The sequence below is a fragment of the Protopterus annectens genome, chromosome 4.part1 (genome assembly GCF_019279795.1).
Source record: "Protopterus annectens isolate FY-2018-M chromosome 4.part1, PAN1.0, whole genome shotgun sequence".
NCBI classification, from domain to species: Eukaryota; Metazoa; Chordata; order Ceratodontiformes; family Protopteridae; genus Protopterus; species Protopterus annectens.
Genome location: NC_056734.1, coordinates 751,625,748 through 751,644,919, shown reverse-complemented (window position 1 = coordinate 751,644,919; position 19,172 = coordinate 751,625,748). Strand labels below are relative to the sequence as shown.

Here is a 19,172-nt window from a genome sequence, read left to right as displayed (position 1 = left end):
CACTAAATACCATGACAGAAACAGTTTCCCACTTAGCTATCAGACATATACAGAACTCTGACACATTCACCAACACATTCACCATCACACTCAGTCAACCTCACAAAGCAATTATTGCAACAAGTACATGTGGGTGTGTATCGGTTCATAGGTAGGTTATAGGCTATTGGCCCTAGGACCTATAGATGTCTAGCCATATGCTACCCTGGCCTTTGACACACAGGTAATTTCATTTCACGTGGCCCTGTGAAGCAGAGCTACAGCGGTGATTCCCGGGGTGTATTTCCTATCTCATATACAATCATCAGGTTTATATATGATGACTGCTAATTAGGAGCTTCGATTTCTATTGATTGGTGGTTTGTGCCAGGGTATGGGATGTCTCTGAGATAGGGATCTATCCCTCCAGCATGTGCTGTCTATTGAGGTGACAAGGTTTAGGTCCCTAGAGCGTTGTAGCTCGTAGGGATTGTGATCTGATTATGTGGAGCATGTCCACCAGCTCTGGGTTTCACATAGCTTTGCATATTAGGCAGAGGTCACCTCTGGGTAGACGGTATGTGACACAGTCTAGCTGTAGTTTTGTGGGACGGTCTGCATAGGGCATCTGGTTGAGGCCGGTATTACTCTTTGTGAGGTATGTCTGTGTCCTTTCCAGTTACTGTAGATGTCTTGTGAGGTACATACCACATGGGGCATTGTACTCTATAATGGGCTTTATGTGTGTGGAGTAGAGGGGAACACTGACCTATACTTCCCTGGATGACACACCTTTTGTGATTACATGTGCTACGTAGACAGGTTACATGACTAGTGGGGCACTGTGACAATCAAAGGGGAGACTACTGTCCACCTGTGTCCCATGGTCTCTTATCACACCTTCAGTGTTAAGTAGACTACCACCTATGTGGTAGTTAATGGGTACTGAGTTTTTGCAAGGAGGGATGCCAATGCAGTGTCAACATTGAGCTTGAGTCCATGGATTTGTCACCAGGCATCTGTTGCAGTAAATAAGGCCCTGTCTCTCTCTCTCTCTCTCTCTCTCTCTCTCTCTCTCTATATATATATATATATATATATGTATATACACACACATACATATAAACATCCATTGGTGTACATATTGATATACATATAGGCACATATACAGTCCACCTTTCATGGTGGGAATATTGAGTATGGGAAGATTGTGAGGTATACAGTTATGTCATAATATTGCACAGTGTTGTGCAGAATGCATTGAAGGTGTTCTCAGCCCATGTAGCCTTAGCAGGCCTCACTGGCTGCAACACTGCAAACCTGACGAATCATACCCACAGCCTTCAACCACCACATGTCATATACCAGCACTGTATGCTGTCTGGCTTGCCACACACTACAACCTATATAGAAATATGCACATAACACCCTTCAACAACATATATATATATATATATATATATATATATATATATATATATATATATATATCCACCTTTCACAAACAGTTGCAGTATGTCCCTTGCTCTATGCACATGTACAGATGCTAATATATCTGACACAGACAGATCTCTCCATATGTGTGTTCCATACACACACAAGGACCACACTGTTGTAAGTCCATGTACCTCACAGCTGACCTGTTGGGCCTTGCTGCAACATGAACAGGTGTCACATGTGAGCACACAGTAATATTAGAGGGGGTGTATATATAGCTGCAAATGCTAAATTACCATACTAGCCTGGTACAGCTGTTGCCAGTGCTAAGCTACATGTTGATATGACTATCATGCATTTGTTACTCTGTCACATCCATGGTTATATAGCTGTATGCACTACTTCCCCAAACAGACATTGTCCACACTACTGTACAGAACACAGATAACATGGTTCAGATGTTTGACATTTAATGATGAGCTACATATATCACAGTAATGTCCCACTGCACACAACTACACACTGATTTGTCCATGGCAATAGTTATGCAGGGCATCTGTGCATAGATATGTACTGCTGCCACATATTGATGTTTCAAAGTATGTAGAGTGGTCTTCAAATACATCTACTACATGCCAGTAAATACATATCTGTTACATACCTTTCCTTTGTATGAGTTCGTATTTTTCAGTTAGCTGTCTTTTTGGCTGAATGTAATTAATTTTTTCTTTTTATGTTTTATTTATTTTTTTTTTTATTAGTTTATTATTTATTTATTTATTTTTATTCCACTGGTGTGGGTGGGGGTGTGAGTCTCTCTCTCACCCTCTCTGTCTCTGTGTCTCTCTCTCTCTCTCTCTCGCACCATCTGCAATGGGATGATTGCATGTGTGGCCAGCAGGTACAGCCTGCTTTTATAGGTATCTGCACATGTGCATGTGATGGCCTCTGCACCAATTGGTGGCCACCATTTGGTAATCGCATGTAGCCTGCTGTGTGGTAATTGCATTACTCACTGTCATAGCAACCCAATGCTATAAATTGCTATGTCAGGTAGGCGTAGTCCTTTCAACTTTCCAGCATGCTTGTTTGCTGTGGAGACCGTTGTGTAAGTCAGCAGGTTGGTATAGTTCTTATATTTGAAGCTAGGGGTGTAGCCAGTGATATAATTGTTGTACTCAGACCTGAATGTTGCCACTTCCACTGCACAGTTGTCAGTGTAGAATTGTACTCACCCCTACATATGCTAACACAAGATACATGGGAGTATGTAGTTTCTTTTCTACTTATACGATTTACTGCCATACAAAAGTAGTTATTGAGATGTATTCATTTGGCACATGAACTGTTTGTGAACTGCTATAGTGTGAATATTTATTCACTCACTTTTGAACAGTTTGTGCTTTTTTAGTGTTGAAATTAGCACAGGCTGCTCAAGGAAACTGTATAAATTTCTGTACTGAGTATGCCTACCTACATCCTTGGTAGACCCTGAACACACAGGTTTATTTTACATTTGGGTAGGGGTGCAGTAGGACAGAGAGCATTATGTATTAATGTGTGAACTTTATCTTGCTGGACTTAAAGGGTTGCTGTGTACCTGTTAGTTTACCAAGACAAGTAGTCTGTCTGCGTAGCTCCCAACTGAGGACCTATCCAGATGGTAGCCAGAGGTTAGCCTGTTATTCTTTGTGCACCACACCGGTATTTTCAGTACTGGAACAATGGCATTGTCACAGTTGGTTGCTACCAGTACATGGCTACATCCCTTGGTATTTCAGTGTTGTATTCCTGCATATGGGTATGCTTCTGTAACTCCTTCCAAAGCTATTTGCACAGTGTGTAACAGCAGAATAGCTGATATGCCTGTGTGTTTCTGCCTGTGCCAGGCCTCTTAAACACTCAGGTGCATATTTGAACAGACTCAGGGTAAAGTAGGTCGAAGTGAGGTACACCTTTACAATATTAGAAACATTAGGTTGAGACTTTGAGAGAACCAGAGCATATGGATTAATATACATTTCCTGAAGTACAAGTGGTGTCTAACTCTTACTTTTTGTCATTATTCATTAAGTGTAATTCACCACCTTTTTGCCTAACTTCAGTAGCTTTCAGTAGGATTCAGCGGAACACAACTAAAAACTGTCTAGGAATCAGGGACATGCCTGGAAATTAGTCACAGTTGGGAAGTATGGCCTCTACCCTAATCAGATATGCTAGTGTTTGTCCTGCTATAATACTGTGTGGGGGTTGTAAAGTGCTGCTGTAACATTATTTCATGCTAGAATGTCTGGTTCTGTTTTCACAGTCATGTAATGCAATTCCACAAGAACTGCTGGTAAAGATCCACAGAACAGGATTTGTGTTATGGCATTCCTATTTGGCCTTTACATTCACTCATTCTGATGCATTATATATTGGTTTCAGCACCAATTTGTTGTATGTTTACCATTGCTCAGTGGTACTTCATGCAGCTTAGTGTGTACAAGGTCCGGGGTTCGAGACTGATAGAGGTATTTTATTTTGCTGCTGAGCAGAACAAGGGCCCTGACATACAGAGTGACTAAGGCACTTTTAAGCAGTTGTAAGCGGGTTTGCGTAATGTTTAGCTAAGCACACACAAGCTTAGCTAAGTGCACACAAGCGCACACAGGCACACACTCGCGCAAACCTGCTAACTACTGCTTAAAAGTGTTTACTCCCGCTAACCCCCGTGCTCATTTCTTTGAAAGAAAAGAAAATGGGAAGATAGGAAAGTGGTGAAAAAGGGGCACAAAGAGGGAAAGACAGTAGGGAAAACAGCTCAGGATGCGCAGGACGGGTGTAGGGAAGGTCCATAGCTGCTCATTTCTTAACAGCAACAGCTGTGCATTTACTAGTAATTTGAATGGAAATTTGAAACCTTCCACTCCTGAGAGAGGGGTGAGGACAACAAAGTATGTTGCACTGCCAATTAAATTTCAGTTTGTGTCCTGCGGACATGTGTGCGAAATGGGCAGCTATGTATGGGGCGTAATTTTTTTTGGGGAGCAGATTGCCAATTTTTTTTTTTCAGGTGAGAGTGGAATTTGGGGTAGGGGAAGTAGGTATATTTTGAGAGGAAGGTTGGGGAGGTAAACAGACAAGACAAACAAGATGCATACAGGGGCAGAGTATGACACATGGGGTGGGTGAACACCATTGACGGGGAAGGGTGTTTGGAAATCGCAAGCCCATGAGCACACAGATGGCAACAGTGGAACTGAGATCCCCACCCATGGGCAGTCACCACTGCACCTTCACAGCCTGGAGGGTGGCTGTGCTGGGGGCTGCGTAGGAGGGGCAGGCTCACCCATGAGTCACATCACTCTTGCCTCGAGCTGGCATAGAGGATCAGTGACTGAACGCTGGATCTCCCTACTCACCACAACCCGGTCTGTTCAGAGGGTGATAGGTGGCCCTCCTCCACCCACACTTGCACGAGGGGGATGAGCCCCATCCCCTGCATCGCTTCCACCTGAAGGTGGCATAGGACCAACGGAGGAAGAGGTCCCGGGCTGGGCACCGGAACTGCTGGTGCCAGGTGTCATCACCAGCTGAGGTGGGACAGGTGGGTCCACTGGGACCGGCCTTCCCATACATTCTATGTTTAGGAGGATTTAATGACAATATGGGTTAGTAATAGCCAACAGCATTCCAATTTAGTTGTAACAGCATACACTAGTATTCCCATTAACCCAACACACCAGAGTTCCAACAGCTGAACAGCAAGCATGACACATGCATATATAGATCAACTGTGGACATTCCAACAGCATGCAGGATTGATTGGTGGCAACAGGCCACCAAGATTGTGGTATGCGAACAGGGCACATGCATCAAAGTAAATGCAGATATTTATAAACCAATAGGACATGTGTCCCAACAAATGTTATGAGATTAGACATACCCATTCAGGTGTGGAATTGCATTGTTTATGCACATACAGTAGGGTGTAAAAAGATACCTCCATTAACAACTTATCTATACTTATAGTTTACACTACATTCCTATTGACTGCAGTTAAATATCCCCTACATGTATTATTACACTAGGCAATGTCCGTTAAATTGTGAAATGGGTTTTGCTAGTTCTTGATATACCTGACCTGTATCTGATATACAAACTCTCCTGGATGCAGATGTTACTGCTACATATTTATATTTTCATTTATATTTATGTATCTACATATCTGGATGTGTTCAGGTGACATTATCAGGTATATGTTAACAGCCCCCTACATTTCTAGCAGTATACTGACATTTCTGGGGAACACAATAACAAGCTACGCATGTGCCAGATTAACCTGTACATGCCGGCCATTAACCGACAGTTGAGGACTGTATATATGCTTAACAGCTACTGGCACTCCCTTCATCCACTTTATATGGGCCTACCCATGTGTGGGTTGACTGCACTTAATACAGCAGTACTATTTCTATTATGCAAGGGTACAACAACATATCGAAGTAAGTGACACAGACACACTCCAGGAATTATACCTTTATTAATTACATTACACACTTTTCTAGTGGCTCTCTCAATTATTTGATATATCAGTGCATGCAGAGGTCTTTTATTCAATACTTTTTATACCTTTATTAATGGGTTACAACACCTTTTCAGGCTGTCTCACTTATTTTATATAACAGTACATGCAGAGAAGTTATTCCACACTTTTTATACCTTTATTAATGGGTTACAACACTCTTTTTCAGGCTCTCTCACTTCTTTTATATGATCACACATGCAGAATAATTACTAACCTGCCTGATGGCACAGCCTTAGCAGCCTATCTGCATAGGCTTTCTGAATCACAGCAGGGACACCTGCAGCTGTGAAGTAAATGAAGGGATATTGAGACATACCTATCCATAATATAGACTACAATAGCAATTCTTACATACTTCATTCCATGGCTACATACTCAGTAGTGGGGCATTTGCCATTCCACGGGCCTCCTGTATCCACTGGTTCAGTCGGTCCTCCTTGCATCTCTTCAGGTCTGCATGGTGGTGTCTGACCTGCTCACCAGTCCAAGGGACGCCTGTGGCACTGGTGAGATCATGTGCTAAATGGTTCCGGGCTTCCGCTTTGTACTCAGTGCCCTGAAACTGGCTCTGCAGGAGTCTTGCATCATGATGATGGACGAGGAGCCAAACCATATATTTTGACTCCTCAATGCCCTGTAGATGGGAGCTACAACCAGTTATGGCAATTATTCCCGCCTATGGAGCTTAAATATGCCTCATTTCCCACACTTATTTGTGATTGGCCTGTTTTGAAAAATCTCAGCTAAGAGCAAACCTGCTTAGCAATGGGTAAACTTCCATTGTTATATATGAGTGTGTTGGAAATGCATCCATATTTAAAGCTGTCATGGCTTAGTGTTTAGTACTGTGATTATGGTGCGCAGTATCCCAGGTTCGAGGCCTGTCATTGCTTTTTATTTTACTACTGACCAGACCGGATAGGAGGTGTAGCTGTGTTTAGCCGACTTTGCTCAGCTTTGCCCAACGTTGCTCGATGTTGCCCTACGTTGCCTGACGTTGTGCTAGTAAGCACGGTGCGCAGCTCCACACAAAACTATTGCGCTAGTTAAAGCAGTGCTAAGCTATAGGTAGTTGCTCTACGCTGGCCGACATTGCCCAACATTGTGCTAGTTAGCGCGGTGCGCAGCTCCGCGCAAACATGTTGTGTTTGCGCTAGTTGGCACGATGCGTAGCTCCGCACAAAACTATTGCACCAGTTAAAGCAGTGCTGAGCTTTGAGCAATTATACTTCACTGTGCTTAATACTAGTGGACTTTGCTTAGCAGTGCTTCACATTGCTTAAGATACGTTACTTATGCATTTATCAGTATGCATGACCATTCCACCTTCTTATATATATATATATATATATATATATATATATATATAAAATATCGTTCACTAATGCATAGGCCATTTCAATGCATTTTACTGGGATTTAAAAGGTAAATGTCAAGAGTTATTTTTATGCACACATTTCCTACATAAAATAGGGAGGGGAGTGGTGGGACTCGAACCAGGAATGCCTCCTCTTTGTGCGAGGGCTCTACCGCTATGTTATTGCTATTTGGCTTCATTTGCATATCAGTAGTGTATTATCCTCTTTGATGTCTACACTGCTAACTGTAGCTAAGCAAAGGGCAAACCCGCACATACCCGCGCAAATACGGGCAGCTATGTCGGGAATAATTTAAAAAAAAGGTACGCTTTACATTTTTAACTTGTACAGGGATTTAGAATGTGGGGGAGTGTAGTGTTGGGTATGTAGACATTTGAGCAGACTCGCTCATTTCAGTTGACATTTGCAGTTTAGACACTTGCAGGGGCATGGATATTTGGACTGCTCGGCAGTCTGACACGCCCTGTGCACTCGTGCATGCTCCATGTTAGCCTTAGAGTTGAGTCAGCGCGCTCTCATGAATATGCATGACGGGCTGACATCATACTCTTAGACTGCAGTTTCCGTGTAAGACTTAGTTAGTCTTACACGGTGGATTAGTGAATCCCAACCACTGTCTTTTCAAACTGTTGCTAGTATGATTATTAGCTTGAATAAAAAGCTGCAAAATAGTATGAAATATAAAGGGTTAATCTAGAATAATATAAATGCTAAAAAATAGAAAGTAGTATATGTGCTGGCAAACATATGATAGCTTAAATAGATTTTTGGCATCCATGTGAAGAAGTATGTTATTGAGAAACAAAGTCTGTAAAAATAACTACGTAGATGGCAGCTGCAAGGACATCCATAAAGTAAAGCTAAAAGTACATCGAAGTAACTTCAAGCAAGATAGTGCTGGAACACTAAGTTTCAGATAATGCAAGACTGAATTTCCTGGACCAAAGAATCAAGGACAAATCATAAATTAGAAGAACAAAGAAAAACTGTTATACAAAGAAAGAACTGTTTTACATTAGACTCCGGAAAAATACCAGATCTTCTGGTGTAAATGTAACTATGCTTAAATAGACTTTGGGAATTTACTATAGAGAGCTGACAGCATATGTGTTGTGTCTTTGTAGAACCAAAAGTCAAATGTAACAGAAATGTCGTACTAACTAAAGCAGTTTACTGAAGCAGTTTGCCTCCATGTATTTAGTGTACTTAGTACAATCCAGTATTTAAAAGTAGCTGTTCATACTAAGAGTTAATATACTGTGGTGTGCATGCATGTAAATGCAACTAACAGCAAGATAAACAGAAAGACGTGCATAGAATTCACAGAATTCTTCAGATGTTAGTATATAAGCTTTTGACATCCAAAGAAATCCAATACATATTCGGATTCTATTTAGTTCTAGATATTTTAGTAAGGAAATCAGAAGACTCCCTAATATAGGATGAGAGCTTCTCAACATAAGGCAACAAAAAATTATGCGATACCTTTTCAATATTTTGAAGAAAAGAGTCGTGGACACAATCAGTCTACCTGGGGGATTACTACTGTCCTTATGGACTTTGGGTAGACAATAAAGTGTGGCCAAGTTGCAACCTTTAGAACTAAATTTTGTGTCCACTTCACTTCTAATAAAATACTTTAAATGGCAACCTTTCTCCATTAAACTAGAAAAATCTTGCATAGCTTTTTTATAAACATTAATATCACTAACTTCATACACTATATTATTATTTAGATGATCTCAACACATACATAAATATTGTGAATAATGTAAGATAACTATTTTATTGCCTTTATCCATTGGCTTGATAATCAGGTCTTTTCTCTCTGCCAAATCTTTTAAAGCAGCCCATTCATTCTTAGTCAAAGTATACTGTATATCAGATTTGTTCTTATAAAATTCAGCAAACAACTGCTCAATAGCAAAGTTAACCATTTGTGAGAAATGTTTAACACATTCATTATTATAAGGTGGAATAAATCTACTCTTAACATTTTCATTTGCAGTGCCCAACAAACAATATGCATTAGGACTCTCTTTGCCATCAAATATATCTGATGTGCAAGAATAAAAACTATCATCCTCACTCACAGCCTCCAAATTTATTATTCACAACATGTCGCTTAGCCTTATCAAGAAAAAAAAAACTCTCTAAATGTAACTTCCTAACACATTGAAATATTTAAATAAAACACACTTCCAAGGTTAATCCAAATCAGCTGAATAAAGTACGGAACACCAATCTTTAGCGCTTTCATTCACTTTATTTAACGTGAACTTCATCAGAAACAACTCACCCAGACACTAAAGCACTTTATATAATAAAATAATGATCACATGTTCAGTGATGTCAGTAATCAATTAATTCCATTAAGATGTAAGTTATATACATATAAATATATATTCTCTTTTATATAAATATGTATAAATACAAAAAAATAATAATAATGTCCTAACAAATTATATGTTAAATAAGAAAAATATTGTAAAAATGTTACTAATAAAATTCATTTCATTTGTAAAAAACATTTTATATTAACCAATTCATTTAATCCAGGAGCTTGATCTGCACCTAGATATACCTGCCATATAGATTCTCTGCATTCCAAACTAAGTTTATTGTCTCCAGTAAACATACCATAAGACACACTGTCCAAAACAGAAAATATAAATTTTTTTAAATTATTACACTTAGTGGAGTGCTTGCCCAGTGCATTTGTCATGTCTTTTTTCTTAATAGCTAAAATGTGCTCACTAATTCTTTTTTTGAGACATCTTGTAGTCATCCCTACATAATAGCTTGGACATGACAAGCACTGGGCTACATATACTACCATTTCACTATGACAAGTGTAATACTTTTTAGACCAATGTGTAATGTTTAAATGGGAAAAATAAACTGAGGAGGAATTACTAATATATCTACACTGTTTACAGTGATGGCACGCATAGGTGCCCCTAGTATTAATGGTAATTTCACTAGTTGTATCACATGAATTAGCTCTTTTCTCTAATAAACTTTTAAAATTTACAACTTTCTTAAAAGTAAAATTAGGTCTTGTACCTATAACTTTGACTAATTCCTGATTGCCTAATACTATCTTCCAATTGTCAACTATAATGCTTTTAATAAGCCACATTTCATTAGAAATAGGCAAAACAAAAGCATTTTAAAATTTCTTATCCATAACTGACATATTACTTGTGGAAGATGGCAAACTGATAATCAAAATAGGACTAGCTTTATTATTTCTTAACGCCACAACTTCTTTTTCAATAGATTCTGGCCATGATATTTGGTAACCTCTAGCCAGAAAAAAAATTCTCAGAGTTTTCATTTCATTACAGAAAATAGTGTCTTGTGATGTCAATCTACTCAATCTAATATATTGTCCCTTAATGACTCCTATTTTCATATGCAGTGGGTGTAAACTTTCTTTATGCAAGTACTGATTTGCAAATGTTGATTTCCTATATATTTTACTAAAAAATTGTTTAGCTATGGAATCATAATACAAATTAAGATCAAGAAAATCTAAACTTGATCCATAACCACCTACTGAAAATTTAAAAAAATTAGTGGTGCTATTTAAATAGCTAACAAAATTATTGAAATCATCTAATGTATTTTGCCAAAGAAAAAATAAATTGTCAATGTAACGACAGTAAAAAATAATATTTTCACTGTAATAACTATTGTCAATAAAGGTGCTTTCCCAGTTTTCCATTACTAAATTGGCATATGCTAGAGCCACTCTTGCACCCATTGCAACACCTGAAATTTGCTTGTAAAGATTACCATTAAATGTAAAAAAATTATTGTCGAGTACTAATTCCATTAACGTACACACAGTATTAATTTTGATGTCATTTAAATTACTGTGTTTAGATAAGTACTCTCTCAAATATTCAATGCCTGTCTCCTGGTCAGTACAGGTATATAGTGATTGAACATCTAATGATGCCATACAAAAATCTTTATTAGATGGTTTTAAATCTCTTAATAATTCAAGCAAATGCCAGGAGTCTTTTAAGTAATGGTTGGAACTCTGAACAATTGGATTTAAAATATAGTCCAACCAAAGAGAAAGAGTTTCAGTCTTAGATTTATTGGCTGATATGATGGGCCTAAAGGGGGGATTTGAAATATTTTTCTGTAATTTAGGAATACCAAACAATACAGCCATTTTTGGATATTCTACTTGTAGAAAACTATAACTTTGATAGTCTAACTCACCTTGACAGAACATATCAAACAAGCATGTGTCCAGTCTTAAAAAACTTCGCTGAATGAAACTATAATATACCTTTTGATATGTATTTTTATCTTGTAACAAGTTTTCCATAAACTCATTATATTGACTGTTATCCATGATAACTATCTTACCCCCCTTGTCCGCTTTCATCAATCTTATTTGACTATTTTCTCTTAATTCCTTCATGGCCTTAGTTTCTAGTTCATTCAAGTTGTTAACATTTTTCACAGGTTGGATATCTCTAATAGCTTCTTCACACATATTTTGAAATACTTGCAATGTGCCTATTAATGGTGGATTATAAGTACTTGCTTTTTTCAGGCCCATAGATGGCATTGTGCAGTTGATGTCTTGCATAATATATTTCAAATTTAAATTCCTCAAAGCAAGTCTAAAATCAATAATAGTCCTGGCTAAATTAAAGGAATTAGTAGGAATAAAAGAAAATCCTTTTTTGAGAAGGTTTATTGTAGGAAGTGAAAGAGCTATACTAGATAAATTATGAATCTGTATATCATAATTAGTAAAGCTACTTTCTTCTACCATCTCTTTTTGTTCCTGACCCTGCCTTTGGGCTTGTTCTGCACCACTTTGGACCAAGTAGGTGCCCTCTTGTTCCCTTGTTTGCCCACCAAAAAAGGCACAGTGTTAGCTACTCCTTCACTACTGTTGTTATTTGTAGCACCATTGTTATTTGAATGCACATTCGATGTCTCAACATTCGAATCATTAGACGAACCTACACAGTTAACACAGTTAACATTACTGTTGGTACCAGTTATGTCTTTTACATTATTGTTGTCAAGCCTTACATTTACACAACTTACACTGTTGTTATCATTAGCAACATTGTTAACACAGTTACTGTTTGTATCACAATCATGAACTGTTGAAAATTTATTATTCACAGTGTATGCAGTCTTATTTGCGTAAGCTAAAATGTCACACTTGAACTTCTTTTGTTTCCTGGCCACTATTGTAGCTCTTTGTCTGTCCGCTTTTGCTGTTATACCACAATATAGATTGTTGAACATTGGAAAACATGAAAAAATTTTGACCTTTTTATCCAAGTCAATCATTTGATTTTTAATAGTTTGCACTTGCTTGGTATAATGTTCAGTTAGTGTAATCATCATTTTGATACCAAAGTCATTAAACATGTTAACTAGTTCGTTGAATAAGCTGTCTCCAAAATTGACACAGTTTGGAAATTTGTTGGTTCTCAGTCCCTGTGGAACACATTTCCTTTTTATGCATTCAGTTAAATAGCTGATTTCAATGTCTAACATAACGTATTTCAAGGTCAATTTTTCTAAATCATATATACTCTGCTTACAATTCTTTTGAATAGATAATGAATTTGAATTTAAATCCGTATCTATACTCACTGAATCAGTCGCTTCACCATTTGTAATGTTCACAAAAGGATTCATAGAATGTTGTAAAATATAATCCAATACACTATTCGGACCCGCCAAAGGCTCACCAGATGTATCGTCGTCTCCTTCTGTATCCGGTGTATTAGATAAAACCGTCCGACTAGAACTATGTTCTTTTTGGCTTTCAGAAAATGCAACGCTGTTAGCAGTTACTTTTTCAAGCCCCTTCTGAATAGCTGTAGTTATCACACTTGTTATTTGCTCTGAAAATTGAGCAAAACCATCTGGGACTGGATGAATGGATAAGTTGAGTAGTGTGTCCTGTGACATACTTGCAAAAAGCCAAATGAACCAAACCTCGAAACCAAAACCACAAGAAAACAAAGAAAACTCCACAAATAGAAACTAAATAAAACACACTTCCAAGGTTAATCCAAATCAGCTGAATAAAGTACGGAACACCAATCTTTAGCTCTTTCATTCACTTTATTTAACGTGAACTTCATCAGAAACAACTCACCCAGACACTAAAGCACTTTATATAATAAAATAATGATCACATGTTCAATGATGTCAGTAATCAATTAATTCCGTTAAGATGTAAGTTTATATACATATAAATATATATTCTCTTTTATATAAATATGTATAAATACAAAAAATAATAATAATGTCCTAACAAATTATATGTTAAATAAGAAAAATATTGTAAACATGTTACTAATAAAATTCATTTCATTTGTAAAAAAACATGTTATATTAACCAATTAATTTAATCCAGGAGCTTGATCTGCACCTAGATATACCTGCCATATAGATTCTCTGCATTCCAAACTAAGTTTATTGTATCCAGTAAACATACCATAAGACACACTGTCCAAAACAGAAAATATAAATTTTTAAAAATTATTACACTTAGTGGAGTGCTTGCCCAGTGCATTTGTCATGTCTTTTTTCTTAATAGCTAAAATGTGCTCACTAATTCTTTTTTTGAGACATCTTGTAGTCATCCCTACATAATAGCTTGGACATGACAAGCACTGGGCTACATATACTACCATTTCACTATGACAAGTGTAATACTTTTTAGACCAATGTGTAATGTTTAAATGGGAAAAATAAACTGAGGAGGAATTACTAATATATCTACACTGTTTACAGTGATGGCACGCATAGGTGCCCCTGGTATTAATGGTAATTTCACTAGTTATATCACATGAATTAGCTCTTTTCTCTAATAAACTTTTAAAATTTACAACTTTCTTAAGTAATATGTCAGTTATGGATAAGGAATTTTTAAATGCTTTTGTTTTGCCTATTTCTAATGAAATGTGGCTTATTAAAAGCATTATAGTTGACAATTGGAAGATAGTATTAGGCAATCAGGACTTAGTCAAAGTTATAGGTACAAGACCTAATTTTACTTTTAAGAAAGTTGTAAATTTTGAAAGTTTATTAGAGATCTTATTTAGTAATACTCATAGTAAATTGGCTTTTGGTAAGGTAATTTGTTAGCTGGGTTTAATAGCAGGGGCAGGATTAGGGTTAAACACTGACCCAAACATTGATGTTCACAAGATTGACCACAAAAGATCGACTTTGCAAATATCGACATGGTAGTACGCATGTACTGAGCAAAAATCTCAGTGCAAGCAAAAAAAGAAGTTATGTCTTACCATAACATTCCATCTGTGTTGTTCATCTTCTTTCATTCATCACTGATGGGTTCGGTTCCGAGCCCATGGAACCAAGTCGGCCCTTTTACCAAGCTCGCGCCAGCCAAAAAAACTCTCGAGTGAAGTATCTACCCAGAATGCCCTTCCCTCTGTTACCTCAGATTGAGTTTGCTAGAGAAAAGAAAGCACAGCCGAGGCCACTTCTGTGCAACTACCCTAGGGCACCACTTAGACCCAAAGCACCCCTCAGGAGCCTTTAGAGGGGGAAGGAGGGTGGGAAGTGATGAATATAAGAAGATGAACAACACAGATGGAATGTTATGGTAAGACATAACTTCTTTATCTGATGTTGTTAATCTTCTTTCCATTCATCACTGATGGGACATAATCCCAAGCTACCTTGAGGTCCATGGGCAGCCCTTATGAAAGAACATTCCTGAGTACCATTGAGCTGAAGGCAGCCATACCTCTGGAGACCAAGTCCAATTTGTAATGACTGATAAAGGTATGAGGCTTAGCCCAAGTAGTTGCTGCACAGATGTCATCTATGAAAGCCCTGGAATAGAAAGCTACAGATGTTGCCATAGGTCTAGTGGAGTGAGCTTTAACTGTTGGTATAGGTTCATTACTGATGGAATAGATGAAACATATGCAGTCCCTTAGTCATTTTGATAAAGTAACCTTGGAAACAGCCTCTCCCATTCTGGGCCCAGAACAGGAGATGAAAAGCTGTTCAGATTTACTGATAGGTTTGGTCCTGCCTAGATAAAATCTCAATTGTCTATTACATCTAAAGAGTGAAGGCAGTACTCTCCTCTAATGACAAAATTCAGAAAGAACACTGGTAGGTCAGTGGTCTTGTCTATGGAGAATTCAGAAACAACTTTGGGGAGAAAGGATGGATTCATCCGAAATGATACTCTATCTTTATGAAAGCCCAGATAGGGACTCTTGATACACAATGCCTGCAGCTCCGGGACTCTTCTGGCAGATGTGATGGCTACCAAGAACAATGATTTCCAAGACAAAAACTTTAGGTCACACTTCACAACAGGTTCAAAAGGTTTCTGAGTCAAAGATTGAAGGACTAGAGTGAGGTTCCATGGTTCCACGGGCTGTCTGACAGGAGGCCAGATATGGGAAGTCCCCTTGAGGAAAGCCTTGCAAATTTATAGAGAGATAAGAGGGGTGCCATCTATACCATTTTGGAAATTGGAAATTGTCACTAGATGTACTCGTACGGTAGAGGCAGAGGCTCCATTATCAAAAAAACTTAGCCAAGTATTGAAGCACTGCAGTAACTAAAGCTGAATATGGATCTAGCATGTTATCCTTGGACCAGAAGGAGAATCTTTTCCATTTATCCTGGTATATTCTTCTAGTGGATGGTTTATGAGAGGCCAGAATGATATCTTGAACAAGCAAGGAGAGATTAGCTTGCCTGGCTACTAGTGGAAGTGGAGAAACTAAGCTGTCAGCTTGAGACTGGACAGATTTTGGTGACTCAATCCTTGGGGTGAGTAATCAGATCTGGTAGAGGGTCCAGAATCCATGGTGGGTATACTAGGTGAGGCCGAAGGAAGGGGAACCAAACTTATCAAGGCCAGAATGGGGCAATGAGGATCACCTTGCATCTCAACCGAAGAGCTTTCTTTAGAAATTGTGGGATCAGAGGGATGGGAGGATAAGCATAAAGAAGTCCTGTGGGCCAGTCATGGATCAGAGCGTCCCTCGGTGACTCCCCTTCAGGGGGGAAGTAGGGCGAAATAGCTGCTGCACTTGGTGTTTGATGGGGAGGTGAAAAGATTGCAGCAGGGCTGGCCCCAGTGGCTGAAGATTGCTGACATCACCTCGGGGTTGAGGGACCACTTGTGAGGCATAAGGATGCATCTGCTCAGCTTGTCTGCAATCACGTTGGAGCTCCACAGGATATGCGTTGCTATTAGAAAGCGGTTGGAAGCTATCACCCACTGCCAAATTCTCATGGCTTCTCGACATAGGGGATAGGACTTGGCTCCTCCTTGCTTGTTGATATACCAGACCACTGACATATTGTCTGATTGAATTGCAGTGGTCTCGGAAGGGAGAGCCAAATGGAGGGCCTGCAACGCTAACAACAAAGGTCTCAGTTCCAGAACATTGATATGTAGGTGGCCCTTTGAGATGGACCATGTGCCTTGGACAGTCTTTCCCTGGAAATGGTCCCCTCACCCAATCAGGGAAGCATCTGTGGTCACAATGGCTGTGGGCTGAGGAGATTGAAATGGACGACTCCAAAGTTCTGTGTCTGGCCTCATCCACCAAAGCAGGTCCTGTTTGCAGGAGTTGGTTATTCGAATCTGGTAACTGAGGGGGTGATAGTTTGGGAACCACTGATACAGAAGGAGCCATTGCAGACTCCACATATGTAGCTTTGCTAGAGGCACTATTGGGATTGATGCTGCCATAGAACCTAGGGCCTGAAGAACTTCCTTTGGAGAAACTGTTGTTTGTGAGAGTATCACCCAGAGTTGAAGCCTCAATCAATGGAGTCTGTGAATTAGGAGTGATACCAGGCAGGACTGAGTATTGAGCACTGCTCTAATGATCTCTATTTGTAGTGTAGGGACAAGATTTGATTTCTTTCAATGTATCATTATTCCCAACAATTTTGCCAGCGAGAGAGAGAGTATAATGTAGTGGTGTTACCAGAAGATGCTTGGTGGGGGCAGTAAGGAGCCAGTTATCCAGATATGGAAACACCCGGAATCATTTTAGTCTCAAGTTAGCTGTTACCACTGCCATGCATTTCGTGAACACTCTGGAGGCTGTAGAGAGACTGAACAGCAGGGCATGGAATTGATAATGATTGGCTCCTAGCTGGAAGTAAAGCAGAATCCTGGAGCATTTATCCATCTTGATGTGGTAATATGCATCCTGGAGATCTATACAGCACATCCAATCATCTTCTTTTAAAAAGGGGAGAATGGACTGAACCGTGACCATCTGGAACTTGGTTTGGGGGATAGACTTGCTTAAAATGCTGAGATCCAAAATGGGTCTCCAGTCCCCTGTCTTTTTTCACACCAAAAAGAATCTCGAGTAAAATCCAGATCTGTGCTGGTCTGGTGGGACTGGTTGGACGACTCTTTTTTGAGACAGCTTTAAAATCTCTGAAGCTGCTTCTTCCCTTTGACTGGGTGGGACATCGGTAAGTTTTCTTGGGAAATTTATCTGACAAGAAAGGGGAATGGTGTAACCTCTGGTGATAATGCTCGGCACACAACAATCGGTGGTGATGGATTGCCAGGCAGCTTGGTGCAGAGAGAGAAATGACCCCCGACTGCTTCCAGAGATAAGCAATCAGGCTGCTCCTCAGGAGCACTGATAAGGCTGTCCAGAGAAGGAATCCCTGGGGCTCTGATTATGAGGACACCCTTGGCCTCTATAGGGGCATCTTCCGGAATTGTTACCCCCCTCTGCCTCCACGTGTGGCACGGAAGGGACCTTGAGAATTTTTATGCCACATCTTTCCACTCCTCTGATTCCTGGAGAAGGTATGTTGAGGGTTGGAAAACCATAGGCCTTTGGCAGAGTCTTTCCATCTTGCTCACACCTGGCTAGCATGTCCTTCATTTTGGAGCCAAAAAGGGATGAAGCTTTGATGGGAGAATTCAGAAAGGAAGACTTGAAGGGGTCCGTGAGGTCACAAATGTGCATCTTGGCATGACACCTCATAACAATTCCCGAACCCGCTGCTCTAGCCACCCCTTCAGTTGCATGTGACAGCAACCTCTTGGACAAGTTTGATATTGATTCCAGGGTTGTGAGCTCTGAGGCCACTTTGTCCCTGACCTCATCAGACAACTGTCCTGTGAGTGTCCCAGAGAGTTCAGAGATTAAGTCCCTCTGGAGCCTTGTAAAATGTGCCAAATAATTCAGGGACCATATGGCAAAGGTCTCTGATACAAAAACTTGCTTCCCGCATCTGTCCACTGCCTGGGACTCCCTGTTGGGTGGGTGGACAGCAGGACTTTCCACAGCCAAGTCCTTTTTTGTGGCCACCACCATAGCATCAACTGGTAACCCTTTGGACCAATGCGGGTTCTCCTCGGGAGGGGAAAGAATTTTGTCTGGTCTCTGAGGGATCACCTCAATGGAATTAGGGTTCTTCCAAGGGAACTGCATGATGAGCTGGTTGAGCTCGTCGGCAGGTGGAGGCACCCAAGAGGTAGAAGGCTGGGCGTGAAAAGCCTGCAGGAACACAGACTCCTCAGATGAAGGGTTGGAGGGCTTTGAGTCACCTCTCTGCTTTAACATTTCCAGGATATTTCCGAAGGAGACATCATCAGGAGGTGACCGCGGGGACCCTTCACCATCATTGTAATCCATGTCTTCCATTAAGGACACTTCGGGTGAGTCCATTTGCTTCCTCTTGCATGTCTTCTTTTGAGGGGCTTCTCAGTGGGGGTCTCTGAGGAGGACTTGGAAGAGTGGGTACCCTGAACAGGTGTG

The 19,172-nt window shown here is 39.8% G+C and overlaps 1 pseudogene; it reads right to left on the bottom strand.

Moving 5' to 3' along the window:
• Positions 1-11,980, bottom strand: part of LOC122801296 — a 111,250-nt pseudogene extending 99,270 nt beyond the window's left edge.
• Positions 11,981-19,172: the final 7,192 nt, after the last annotated feature.